The 12,437-nt window shown below is 35.3% G+C and overlaps 1 pseudogene; it reads right to left on the bottom strand.

The window, feature by feature from the left end:
- Positions 1–10,073: 10,073 nt before the first annotated feature.
- Positions 10,074–12,437, bottom strand: part of LOC149547447 (putative glutathione S-transferase parC) — a 148,557-nt pseudogene continuing 146,193 nt past the window's right edge.

Here is a 12,437-nt window from a genome sequence, read left to right as displayed (position 1 = left end):
ATTCCCTCTACCTGTGAATACCCTTTTGCAACCAATCTAGCTTTGTACCTTTCAACACTGCCATCTGCACAAAATTTCTTCTTGAACACCCATTTACAGCCAACAGATTTTCTCCCTTTAGGCAAAGGTACAAGGTCCCAAGTTTTGTTTTTCTCTAATGAGGCCATCTCATCATCCATAGCCTCAATCTAGGAACCTGCATCTTCCATGCCCAAAGCCTCTTTCACAGATCTAGGCTTATCAGTGTTAGTAATCAAAGCAAAAGCATAATTGGAATCTAACATAGAATGACCAAACCTTTCTTGTTGCTTTCTTTCTCTCGTGGATCTCCTCAAGGGCTTCGGTTGAGGTTGTTCTTCCTCTTCTTCTGAACTATCAGAGCTGCTAGAGCCCTCCTCATCATTAGACCCAACATGGTCTCTCTGTTCAGTCTTCTCAGGGGTAGGAGGCAACTGAACAAAATCTTTTTCCTTTTCTTTTTCATCTGGTTGTAGCACAATAGGAGAAGATGTTAGCTCTCTAAAAATAACATTTCTACTCTACAACACCTTACTACTCACAGGATTCCAAAGCTTGTATACTTTCACACCAACACTATATCTGATGAAAATACATTTAACAACTTTGTTTTCCAACTTAGATCTTTTCTCCTTTGGAACATGTGCATAAGCTTCACAACCAAAAACACGAAGATGTCTAATTGAAGGCTTCTTACCAGATCACACCTCCATGGGTGTCTTACCAACAAGGGCTGATGTAGGAGATCTGTTAACCAGATAGCAAGCAGTGGCCACAGCTTCGGCCCAAAACCTTTGTTCTAAACCAGCTCCACTAAGCATACTCCTAGCCTTCTCCATCAGTGTCCTGTTCATTCTCTCTGCAAGTCCATTTTGCTGTGGGGTATAAGGAGTTGTCTTATGCCTCTCGATACCTTGTTCTTTATAGAACTGTTCAAACTCTGCTGAGCAAAACTCACCACCATTGTCAGTTGTCACATACTTAATCTTCTTACTAGTCTGATTCTCTACAAGGGCTTTAAATTCCTTGAATCGACTAAAGACTTGTGTCTTACTTTTAAGGAAATAAATCCATGTCCTTCTATTGTAATCATCTATGAAAGATACAAAAAATACAGACTTGGAGATTGAAGGAACTTTTACAGGACCAAATACATTGGAATGAATGAGATCCAAAACATTAGAAGATTTGTGAGAACTAGAGTAAAACTGAACACGATTTTGTTTACCATAGACACAGTGTTCACAGAAGTCGAACTTGAGATTGCAATCATTTAACCCCTCAACAAGATTTTTATTTTGTAGGGTTCTAAGACCCTTTTCACCAATGTGACCAAATCTCATATGCCACAACATTGTCTTTTCTGCAGGAAGCTTACCTTTCAAAGTGTTTGCATTGCCATCGGAACCAATAACCCAAGAATTCTTCACCGCATCATTTAGATGGTGAGGATGAAGAACTATTACATAGAGGAATACATGCATCTAGCTGAAATAAGGTACCTCTCCTAGTACCCCTTGCAAGCACTATCGATCCTCTCATCATCTTGCATCCTTCTTTCGAAAAAACAACTTGCACACCTACATCATTCAACATACTTACAGATAATAGGTTTCGTGCCAAACTTGGAATGTGCATAACTCCGTTGATTCCCTTTACTCGTCCATCAGGAAATTTGATAGTGACCCTTCTGCGTCCAACTATCTTTAGGTGAGAATCATCACCCAAGTACACCTTTCCACCATCAAACTCTTCATATTTTGAGAACCCGTTTCGATGAGAGGTCATGTGAAAAGATGCACCCGAGTTAACCAACCACACTTATCATCAGACGCATGGGTTGCCAAGGCTACGATGAATGCATCACCATCTTCTTGAGATCTTTCCGAAGCTGAATCTGAACCTTTCTTCTTCTTCTTCAGCTCTTTGCAGTCTTTATGAAAGTGCCCAGATTTATCATAGTTCCAACATTTTGCCTTGGACTTATTGGAAGTCTTTGACTTCCCACAAGATTTGGATCTACCCTTATTGTCAGACTTATTGTCATTTTTCTTTCCTCTTTCTATGGATCTCCCACGAACAACAAGGGCTTCTTTTTCTGAAACAGAAGCCTTTCTCTGCATCTCCTTTGATAGCAGCGAAGACACCACATCATCCATTTTGAAGGTGACTAACGTGCTTCCGAGAGCCATCACAAGATGGTCCCGTGAATCCGGTAAAGAACACAAAAGTGCGTAGCGACGATCCTCCTCCTCTAACTTGACACCAGCTAATGTCAACTGTGCAACCAACAGATTAAATGCATTTAAATGATCCGTTAACGATCCACCATCCTCCATTCGCAGAGAGTACAACTTCTTCCTCAAGAACAACTTGTTCACCAGAGATTTGGCTTGATACATGGCCCCAAGTCTTTCCCACAAACTATATGCGGTTTTCTCATCTAGAACATTCAGAAGAACTGCATCAGTTAAACAAAGTCTTATGAGACCCTTAGCTTTACGGTCTTTGATATCCCAATCTGCTTGAGCTACAGTTGCTGGTCTTGTAGCGCTTGAAGTCGCTTCCCATAGGTCACGATCTTCCAACATGTCTTCCATCTTGAGTTTCCACAGCTCAAAATTAGTGCCATTAAATTTCTCCACCTCCATTCTTCCATATGATGAACTCGCCATCTCAATCTGCAAATAAGATTCAGGATGCTCTGCACAAGACTCCCACTCAACTTGAGATTAGCTCAAAAAACCCTACCCAACAACTAGGATCAAAAGTTGATCAGGCTCTGATACCACTTGTAAGGAAACTCAGCTGCAGAAACAACTTCCTACACTAATCTCTTAAGAGAAGTATGGTGCAAATCCTATTAAGATCTTTTACACTTACAGATAACAATATCATGTAAACAACAATATTTCAGCCAAGCAAGCATAAAGAAAATAGACAAAGAAAGAAACACCTAACACAAAGATTTGCCAATGGGGAAAAACCTTTCGGTAAAACAACCCCACCCCTCCAGAACCTGCACAATGTATTATCTTCAACACAAGATTACAATACACTTGCAATGCAAGTTCAACAGCGACAATAGAAGACTCCACTAGCAACTCACAGTACCAACAATACACTTTCCCGCATCCCTACTCTTCGCAACACTAAAAATGCTTATAACATGTGCTTCACTTTAGGGCTACTCCCAAAGATAACCGTATTAGGGTTTTACCATTCTCCGAGAAAATAGGAACCCCACTATTGGTGTAGAGTGTATAGTACTCAAATTTATCAGTTGCCACATGTCTTCACCTGTCATTGAATCTTCCTAACATAGTTCTTATGTGTCATAGGAATCCGTCATAATCGTTTCAGTGATGATCTCCTTATACACAATTCAAGATGCCGACACATCAACATTATTTGCAAGAAATACATTTTACAAAACAAATAATAAGAATAGGAATTATCCAAGGTTGAGACACCTTATTCCTAACAACACACACACACACATGTACATGAATACAAGTGCATATAGTTTGAAACATAAATAACTTTACAACCTATTGAAAACTTATACCTGAGCACTACTAGGTGTCTCAGTGGAATCCTCTCTCTGACATACAAGCCCTGGCCCACCACTAGATGTAATAACGTGCTCGGCAACCTGTGCCTGCGTGATTTATTATAACCTTTTAATATCTATTTGAACTATTTTTAAATTTCATATATTTAAATTTAAAATATTATATATGTACTTGGGTCTTAGGACCTAGAGGATGATCATTAGACTCCATCGTATCATCTATCGATGCACCTCTAGTTTCAACATCGTGTCCTAATACACCAACATCATCTCCTAAAACTCCAACACCTATTGAACCACCCTTAGCACCACAATCTCCTAAAGCACCCTCAACGCCACAATCTCCAATTGCTACTAGTGATGAGTGAAGTGGCACGTGTAACTGGTTGGGTAATGGTGTAGAATTAATGTTGGGTAAGAATAACATGTCCATGTACGATGAAAATTCCATGCTTTGACTAGTATCAATCTCAGATAGCCCTCATAATTGCTCACCAAAATCATTAAGGCCCTGAGCTATGATCCTGACATCTCCAACTCATATGCCTGAGCCATTTGTAGAGTGTCATGAGCTTGGTGCAAAATGTTGTGAGAAATGTTGTGTGGCGACTGTCACTGGTTTGGTCTATGCCTATGGAACTATGGGGCTCTAATGCAGTCTAATGGTGTCCATCACTGAGTGAACTGGTATCCCCTATGTATTAGAAATATAATTGATACACTGCAACAAGTCTTCCAAAAAATACAGGTTTAGATCCATATTTGTGTGTGTTGTCGAGAAAGAGCATGGACATTACTTGGTACTAGTAGTCCAACAACTCTATATGTCTCATCAGGGGAGGTGCCTGAAGTGCTACTTGATGCCTCTGAAGATGGTCAACCTGGATGACTTCGTTGAGTGTGAATATAGCAACTAAGAGAGTTAGATATGATACTAGTAGCCGTAGATGCAATGTGTCCAATACTATCAATTGCTCCCCTCTAGGAAGCAATGACAACTCTATTAACAATAGGAGCTAGTGCTGGAGTCACCGGAGGAAGTCTTTGCCCAATGAATTGTTTGACATTTGGAGATGGTAGATGTGCACTATGATACTGGTCACGATCTACAATCCAACCATGCCCCTATCTACAATAATCTAGAATACCTAAGTAGTTGATGTTGAGCCTCATGGGGAACTCAACATACAACTATTATGCAAAATAAAGAGGTATCTGATCATTATTAGGATAGTTCGAGCATACACAACTAAGAAATAAGGACAAATCATACTGGTGACAATAGGTTCTCTGCAATGTCTCACTTGATAACCTCTCACCCTACCCTGGCTACCCTCATATAATGGAAACAAATCTTGTTTGATGACGTCTTTGGGGGCCACCCTCTTGATGTCATCAAAAAATGCATCTCCTGAAATCTCAGCTCTAAACTCCCTAGATATGGCAGCTAATACATCAGGGGTAAATGAATGATGTTCTCTAAATCTAGTAATAAGATCTTCTAAACTCCTACATATGGTCGCACATATGTCTCTATATAAACCATCATCTAAGGGCAATATAGACTGCTCTAATCTAATAACCTCCTTTGCAAATGCAAATAATGCATCAATACAATGCGTGTTGGTGCTGCAACAAGAACCGCACTAGGACCTCTAACAGGAGCAACACTAGGACCTCCAAAAGGAGCTACACCATGAGCTACACTAGGACCTATAGCAGGAGCCACACTAAGAGCTACAATAGGAGTGACACTAGTAGCCGCGACATGAGCCCCACCAAAAGCTCCACGACAAGCCTCACCATAAGCTGCACCATGAGCCCCACCACGAGTGCTGCAGTAGGAGTTGCAATAGGAGCTGCAACAAGAGGAGTCACAATAGGAGCCTCATCACCCTCAAGCTGATGAGCATGGTGATTGTGTGAAGTTATATCTACAATGATGGAGCTAATATATATTGTAAATACACAATTTTTTATTTAAAAGATATGTAATCGTATATCATCTAATCTACACATCAATATATCGTACATGAGGGTTAAAGTTAGGGTTAGATTAGGGTTTGAGTTTTTAGTTAGGCTTAGATTAGGGTTTGAGTTTTGAGTTAAGATTAGATTAGGGTTTAAGTTAGCATTAGGGTTATGGTTCTAGGTTAGATTAGGGTTTCAGTTAGGGTTAGGGTTAGATTAGGGTTTGAGTTCTAGGGTTAGATTAGGCTTACATTTCTAGTGTTAGATTAGGGTTTCAATTATGGTTAGGGCTAGATTAGGGTTAGAGTTTTCAAGTTAGGGTTAGAAATTAGGGTTTGAGTTTGAGTTAGGGTTAAAGTTAGGGTTAGGGTTGGATTAGGGTTTGTATTCTTAGGTTACGGTTAGATTAGGGTTTGAGTTAGGGTTAGGGTTAGATTATAGTTTAAGTTAGGGTTAGGGTTAGATTAGGTTTATGTTCTAGGGTTAGAGTTAGATTAGGGTTACAGTTCTAAGGTTAGATTAGGGTTTTAGTTAGGGTTAGTGTTAGATTAGGGTTTGAGTTTGAGTTAAGATTAGATTAGGGTTAGAGTTTGAGTTAGGGTTAGATTAGGGTTTGAGTTTTCAGTTAGGATTAGATTAGGGTTTGATTTAGGGTAAGGGTTAGATTCAGGTTACAGTTCTAGGGTTAGATTAGGGTTTGAGTTAGAGTTAGGGTTAGATTAGGGTTTGAGTTCTTGGATTACAATTAGATTAGGGTTATGGTTCTAGGGTTAGGGTTAGATTAGGGTTTGAGTTCTAGGGTTACTATTAGATTAGGGTTATGATGCTAGGATTAGATTAGGGTTTCAGTTAGGGTTAGTGTTAGATTAGGGTTTTAGTTTGAGTTAGGGTTAGAGTAGGGTTAGAGTTAGAGTTAGGATTAGATTAGGGTTTGAGTTTTTAGTTACAATTAGATTAGGGTTTCAGTTAGGGTTAGGGTTAGATTAGGGTTACAGTTCTAGGGTTAGATTAGGGTCTGATTTAGGGTTAGCATTAGATTAGGGTTTGAGTTCTAGGGTTACAGTTAGATTAGGGTTACTATTCTAGGGTTAGATTATGATTTTAGTTAAGGTTAGGGTTTAGATTAGGGTTTGAGTTCTAGGGTTACAGTTAGATTAGGGTTTTAGTTAGGGTTAGTGTTAGATTAGGGTTTGAGTTTGAGTTACAGTTAGAGATTGAGTTAGGGTTAGGGTTAGATTAGGATCACAGTTTTAGGGTTAGATTAGGTTTTGAGTTAGGGTTAGGGTTAGATTAGGGTTACGATTATGGGTTAGATTAGGGTTTGAGTTAGGATTTGAGTTTGAGTTATAGTTAGTTAGAGTTAGGGTTTGGCTTAGGGTTAGGGTTAACAATTAAAATTAGATTTCTAGGGTTAACAATAGGGGTACATATAGTTAAAGTTTGGTTTAGCAAATTAGGGTTATTGTTATGTAATTACAACTTTATAATTAGGGTTTGAGTTTGAGTTAGGGTTAGATTATAGTATCAGTTAAGGTTAGATTAGGGGTATAGTTAGGGTTTGAGTTGGTTCGAGTTAGGGCTTGGCTTAGGCTGAGGGTTAGGAATTAGAATTAGAGTTCTAATAAGACTAATATTTTTCTAATATTCTAGATTAAAATATTTTAAAATATTTTCTAATGTTTTTCTAATATTCTAGACTATTATTTTTAAAATATTTTGTATAGTTTTTCTAATATTTTTAAATATTCTATAATAATGTTTTAAAAAGTCTAATATTTTTTAATTTTCTAGACCAGTATTTTTTTAATATTTTCTAATGTTTTTCTAATATTTTGTAATGTTTTTTTTGATATTTTCTAATGATTTTTCTAATAAGACTAATATTTTTCTAATATTCTAGATTAAAACATTTCTTTAATATTTTCTAACATTTTTCTAATATTCTACACTATCGTTTTTAATATTTTGTAATGTTTTTTAATATTTTATAATATTTTTTTAAAAATATTTTATAATTTTCTAGACCAATGTTTTTTTAAAATATTTGAAAATATTTTTCTAATATTTTTTATTTTTTGGGTAATATTTTCTAATCCTTTTATAATAAGAAAAATATTTTTCTAATTTCCTAGATTTAAATATTTTTTTACTATTTTCTAATTTTTTCTAATATTCTAGCCTATTGTTTTTATAATATTCTCTAATATTCTATAATAATGTTTTAGAAATATTTTCTAATATTTTCTAATTTTCTAGACCAATGTTTTTTTTAAAATTTTCTAATGTTTTCATAATATTTTTAAATTTTTTAATAATATTCTCCAATGTTTTTTCTAATAAGACTAATGTTTTTCTTAATTTGTTTTGTTATAGTAATATTTTTCTAATATTCTAGATTGACGTTTTAAAAATATTTTATAATGGTTTTCTAATATTCTAAACTATTATTTTTTTAATATTTTGTAATGTTTTTCTAATATTTTCTAATGTATTTTCTAATATTTATCTAATTTAACACTAATTTTTTTCTAAAATTGTTTCCTAATGTTAAATTAATATATTTTTAATAATTTCTAATGTTTTTCTAATATTTTCTAATAACATTAAAAAATAATTAACAAATACAAAAAAATTATAAATGAAAAATTTATATAATTAACTAAAATTAATAAGTAAGAAAAATATTAAATTAACATGAAAATATTCTTTAAAACATTAAAAACATTCAAATAATGACATATAAACATACCCAAAATAGCGCAAAGACAAGAATTTGGAGGAAAATGATGAAAAGTGATGCAGCTCGATGACCACTTCAATACATTTTCTCCAAGGTCCAAAATTAAATTTACACACTATAAAAATGAGGAGTGAAAATTAAAAATGAGCTTTTTATGCTGTAAATTGTCGATTTCACATGTTCACGTGAATGTATCTTATTTTACATAACTATGTCCACGCGGACATAAGAGTATCATGTGTTCATGTGGACATAATAAATATTTTCGCATGAACATATGGAAAATGGAAGTTCCATTTTTTCAAACATTTCATGAATTTCTTCGTGTCATTAAAGTGGCACCCACTATTGTGGGATCACCCATGGGATCTTGCTATTTTTAGTAAGTTTGTAATACGAGCTCGAAATGTTCTCATTTTTTACATGAATGTTCATTTTAGAGTTATAAGCCTACCATAAAAGTCTCATTGCTCCAGCTTAAGTATCAAAGAAGTTATTGCAGATTTTCGATGGAAATATTTACAGAAAAAATCTTTAGGCTCACCATTGGAGGCCTTAGAGTGCTTGGATGAGGTCCAAAAACTCAACAAAAGGGTATTTTGGGTCTGTAGATTAGTAGTCAGCATTTTCAAAAATTTGTTATAATAGCCATCGGAGCAATGGTTCGAGAGTTATAGCCTTTCGAAGTTGGGCTACCTGAAATTTCTAAAATAATTCTCAAAGATGTATTTGGCCAACTCTATATGGATTGTTAGGATCTGTCGGCCCTACGCATTAAGTTTCATTGTCTAGAATCTTCCTGGGTGGCATAAAATTGCCTATTTAAGAAAGACTTGAACATTGGCTAGGACAATTTTGGGTGTAGTTCGTAGCATTGTCTTGCAGATTACTGTAATGAAGGCACCCATGTGGGTTATCATATTGTACTTGTGAATTCTATAATTCCACATTTGTAGCAATAATAACAAGTCCATGTTTTGTTCTCACATTTTTTGTTGTTTCTTTGTTTTTGTTATGAGTTTATGGTATTAAGGGAAGCACCCTTCATCATATTCCCATGCTCAATCATTGTGTCATGAGTTCATGGATGTTTACTTTATAGTTTGGCACCTTATTTATTTCTATCTTATATAGTTATACAACCAATTAATTGTATTTGAAAAGTTTAGAACCCTTATTCACATCCTCGTTTCAGTTTTGCTCAATCATAACACAATGATGATTCATGGGTTTTTCTTAAATGAAAATTTGAAAACTTCTTAGGAAATATATAAATAAATGAATTCAACCCATGTGATTCTAAGCTTTGGAAAAATTTCATACGATTTTGAAGTCCTTGGTTTAAATGAGAGGTTTTGAAGAAGGCATTGGCATCCATCAAAGTGCAAATAAAATGAGGAATGCCATTGGATATTATAGTTAATAAACATCTTATAAGTATTGATGCAAAGAGTAGAGCCATAGGCAAAGCATTGAGTGACTAACGCAGATGTGGCTTTATGGACATTGAACAAATGTGATGTTGAACTTGACATTCACTCAAATCCAAACATTAGCCAAATCCTTTTTTGACACATAAGACTAAACAATATTTTCATCGATGCCATGGAAATATCTTCTTGACGACTTATATACCTTAGTGCCCTTAAACAAACTAGCTACATAAGTAGCTTAATAATAATACCTGCAATTTAACCTAATACTATTTCACTAGGGGGCTACTTAAACCACTCAACAAATACACTCTAAAGCCCATAAACTACTTGAAATTTAGTTTACCACAAATGTCTTCCTGATATTGAAGAGAACTTCAAGAACACGATCAGGAGAGGGGAGAGCTTTCTTGACACTCTCCCTCTCTATACACCTCTTAATCCAAGCATCAATTAGTGGGTATTCACTTTGAAATGGTATTTTGAAATTCCCAACAATTTTAAATGTATGGAACCAAGATGTGAATGGAATTAAGGCAATACCAATGAACCCGAAACACTCTCCTCCAAAGAAAGATAGAGATCCTCCCATCGACAATTCTTTAGATGCATCTTCTAAATATTGAAGGTTCCCAACATGTGAAGCTTGGCTTGCTCCTTATCTTCATCTTTCGAATTCACTATACAAAATGCCAACTAAAAAAACTGCAAAAGCGAAACAACGCATGCATTATAACTTCAATCAACAGATTGTTTGAAAGGAGTTGATACATTAATTAAATGCTCATAGCAACAACAATGGGAAAACCTTTACCTTCTTATCGATGAAATCTACGTAGAAGCGGGCAAGGGCACATTCATATGGCTTGGCAAGCAAAAACTTCAGAGAGCCCCATGTGTTATCAACATATTGAAGAATAGTGAGAGTGTCACAATGGAATTTTCCACAATCGAAAAAAATGGAAAAAAAAAAGTTACTTGCCACGTAGATTTTGTTAAACAAATCAATTAAATTATCAAACACATGATTAGTTAAATTTATAGATTAGATGTAGAAACAAAGGAAATAAAAATGGGGTCAGTTACGCAGTTCTCAAGGGAGGGCTTTCTTTTTTAAAAATAGTTATGGATTGGCAAAAGGGATGGCCCTTTCCCCCACTTGGGATTGTTAATGCTGGCAGATTTGAGCCTAATTTGTTAGGAAGAACCCATCGATTATTAGCACACTCTTAAAGTCTATCAGGAGATTTTCCCCATGGATATGCTAATGGAGCTCACAGTTGGAATGAAGGAGACGACAGGGCATTGGCAGTGGTCTAGGAGGGAAACAAGTGGGATATAGACTTTGGGAAATAGTGAATCCCAGGTTTTTCTATTTACTTTTCTTGTAAATACTAAATTAATTCATGTCTAGGAGATACTAAATAATATGAAATCTCTTTTGGTTTGAATTAGCAAGATAGTAGTGAGGTTATTAGCAAGATAATATTGAGGTTATATTATGGCTCTATGATGTTTGAATAGTATACAAAAGATCCTTCATTACCATCTTGGTGTATGTTTTTTTGTGATATGGGATGTCTATTAAAACATATTGTTCATAAATGAGTTCTATATGGAAGAGTGTCATGAGTGGGAGAACTCAAATGCACTACTCATAATGAACACTAAAAACACTAAATGAAACCCCATAGCAAGTACCAGGGGTATCGTTGCAACATTACCTTGAAGTCATCACTATCTTTCCTTCCATTGTGGTCATGGGACCACAACCAACAATGTATGCTCTTGGTTTTGAAGGTCTTTTTTGAAGATGTTTCGCTACTTATTGTGAATGCCCTTCTAAATAGGTTGTTGGCTTGTTAATGTGTTTGTTACTGTTGAGCTATCATTTTGCACGATGCTTAACAATAGGAATCCTTTCGAAATCCTCTCTTGAAAAGCTAATCTGAGGATCAACTTTAAGGTTCCAGGTGATCTTGCGACCTACTGGAATCCACTTAGTTGAAGATAAATGGTTTTTTCAGAAAGAGGCCTTTGCTAGTTCGAACCAATTTTGGATAAGATGAACAAACTGCTTGTTGTTTCAAAATTAACTACACAAAAAGAGATATTTTTCAGTATTTTTTGTTTTTAAATAAATGTAGTTTAACAATGTAACTATATGAATTCCTAATTTAATCAAGGATCAGTAAAGAAAATAAAAAAGATAGCGTAACAAGAAGTTTAAGAAAATAACATGAAAGGTAAATTCCTAACGGACATAAGCTATGGAAACAACACGTCTGCGAATTAAGCCTTTGAAAAGATCAGTAGGTAACCAATGAAAATAGGAGCAGCGCTTCCTTAATTCCACCGATGCAATCATTGATGGGAATTCAATAACTGTAAGATGTTTCACTTTTCATCAGATCGCAAGGCCACGAAAAGCGTGCTAATATGAGATAAAAAGCTATGTAGGAACAATAAGGTGATCTCTTCTCGAACTAAGTATGTCAGTGGAATTTGTAAAACTATAGCAAACACTAGAATTAAAAGATCACACAATCAAATCAACACAACAAAACCAATGGCTCCATTATTATCATGAACAAGAATCCACAAAAATAACACACTCAGGCAAGAATAACTACACTTCGAATGAGAGCACCAACAATATATATTATTGCATCAAAATGATGACCCATAATATAGTTTACAT

The sequence above is a fragment of the Cupressus sempervirens genome, chromosome 7 (assembly GCF_028749045.1).
Source record: "Cupressus sempervirens isolate cs-2001-9-10 chromosome 7, ASM2874904v1, whole genome shotgun sequence".
NCBI lineage: Eukaryota > Viridiplantae > Streptophyta > Pinopsida > Cupressales > Cupressaceae > Cupressus > Cupressus sempervirens.
Note: the sequence above shows the minus strand (reverse complement) of the source record. Positions and strands in the feature narration are given on the sequence as shown.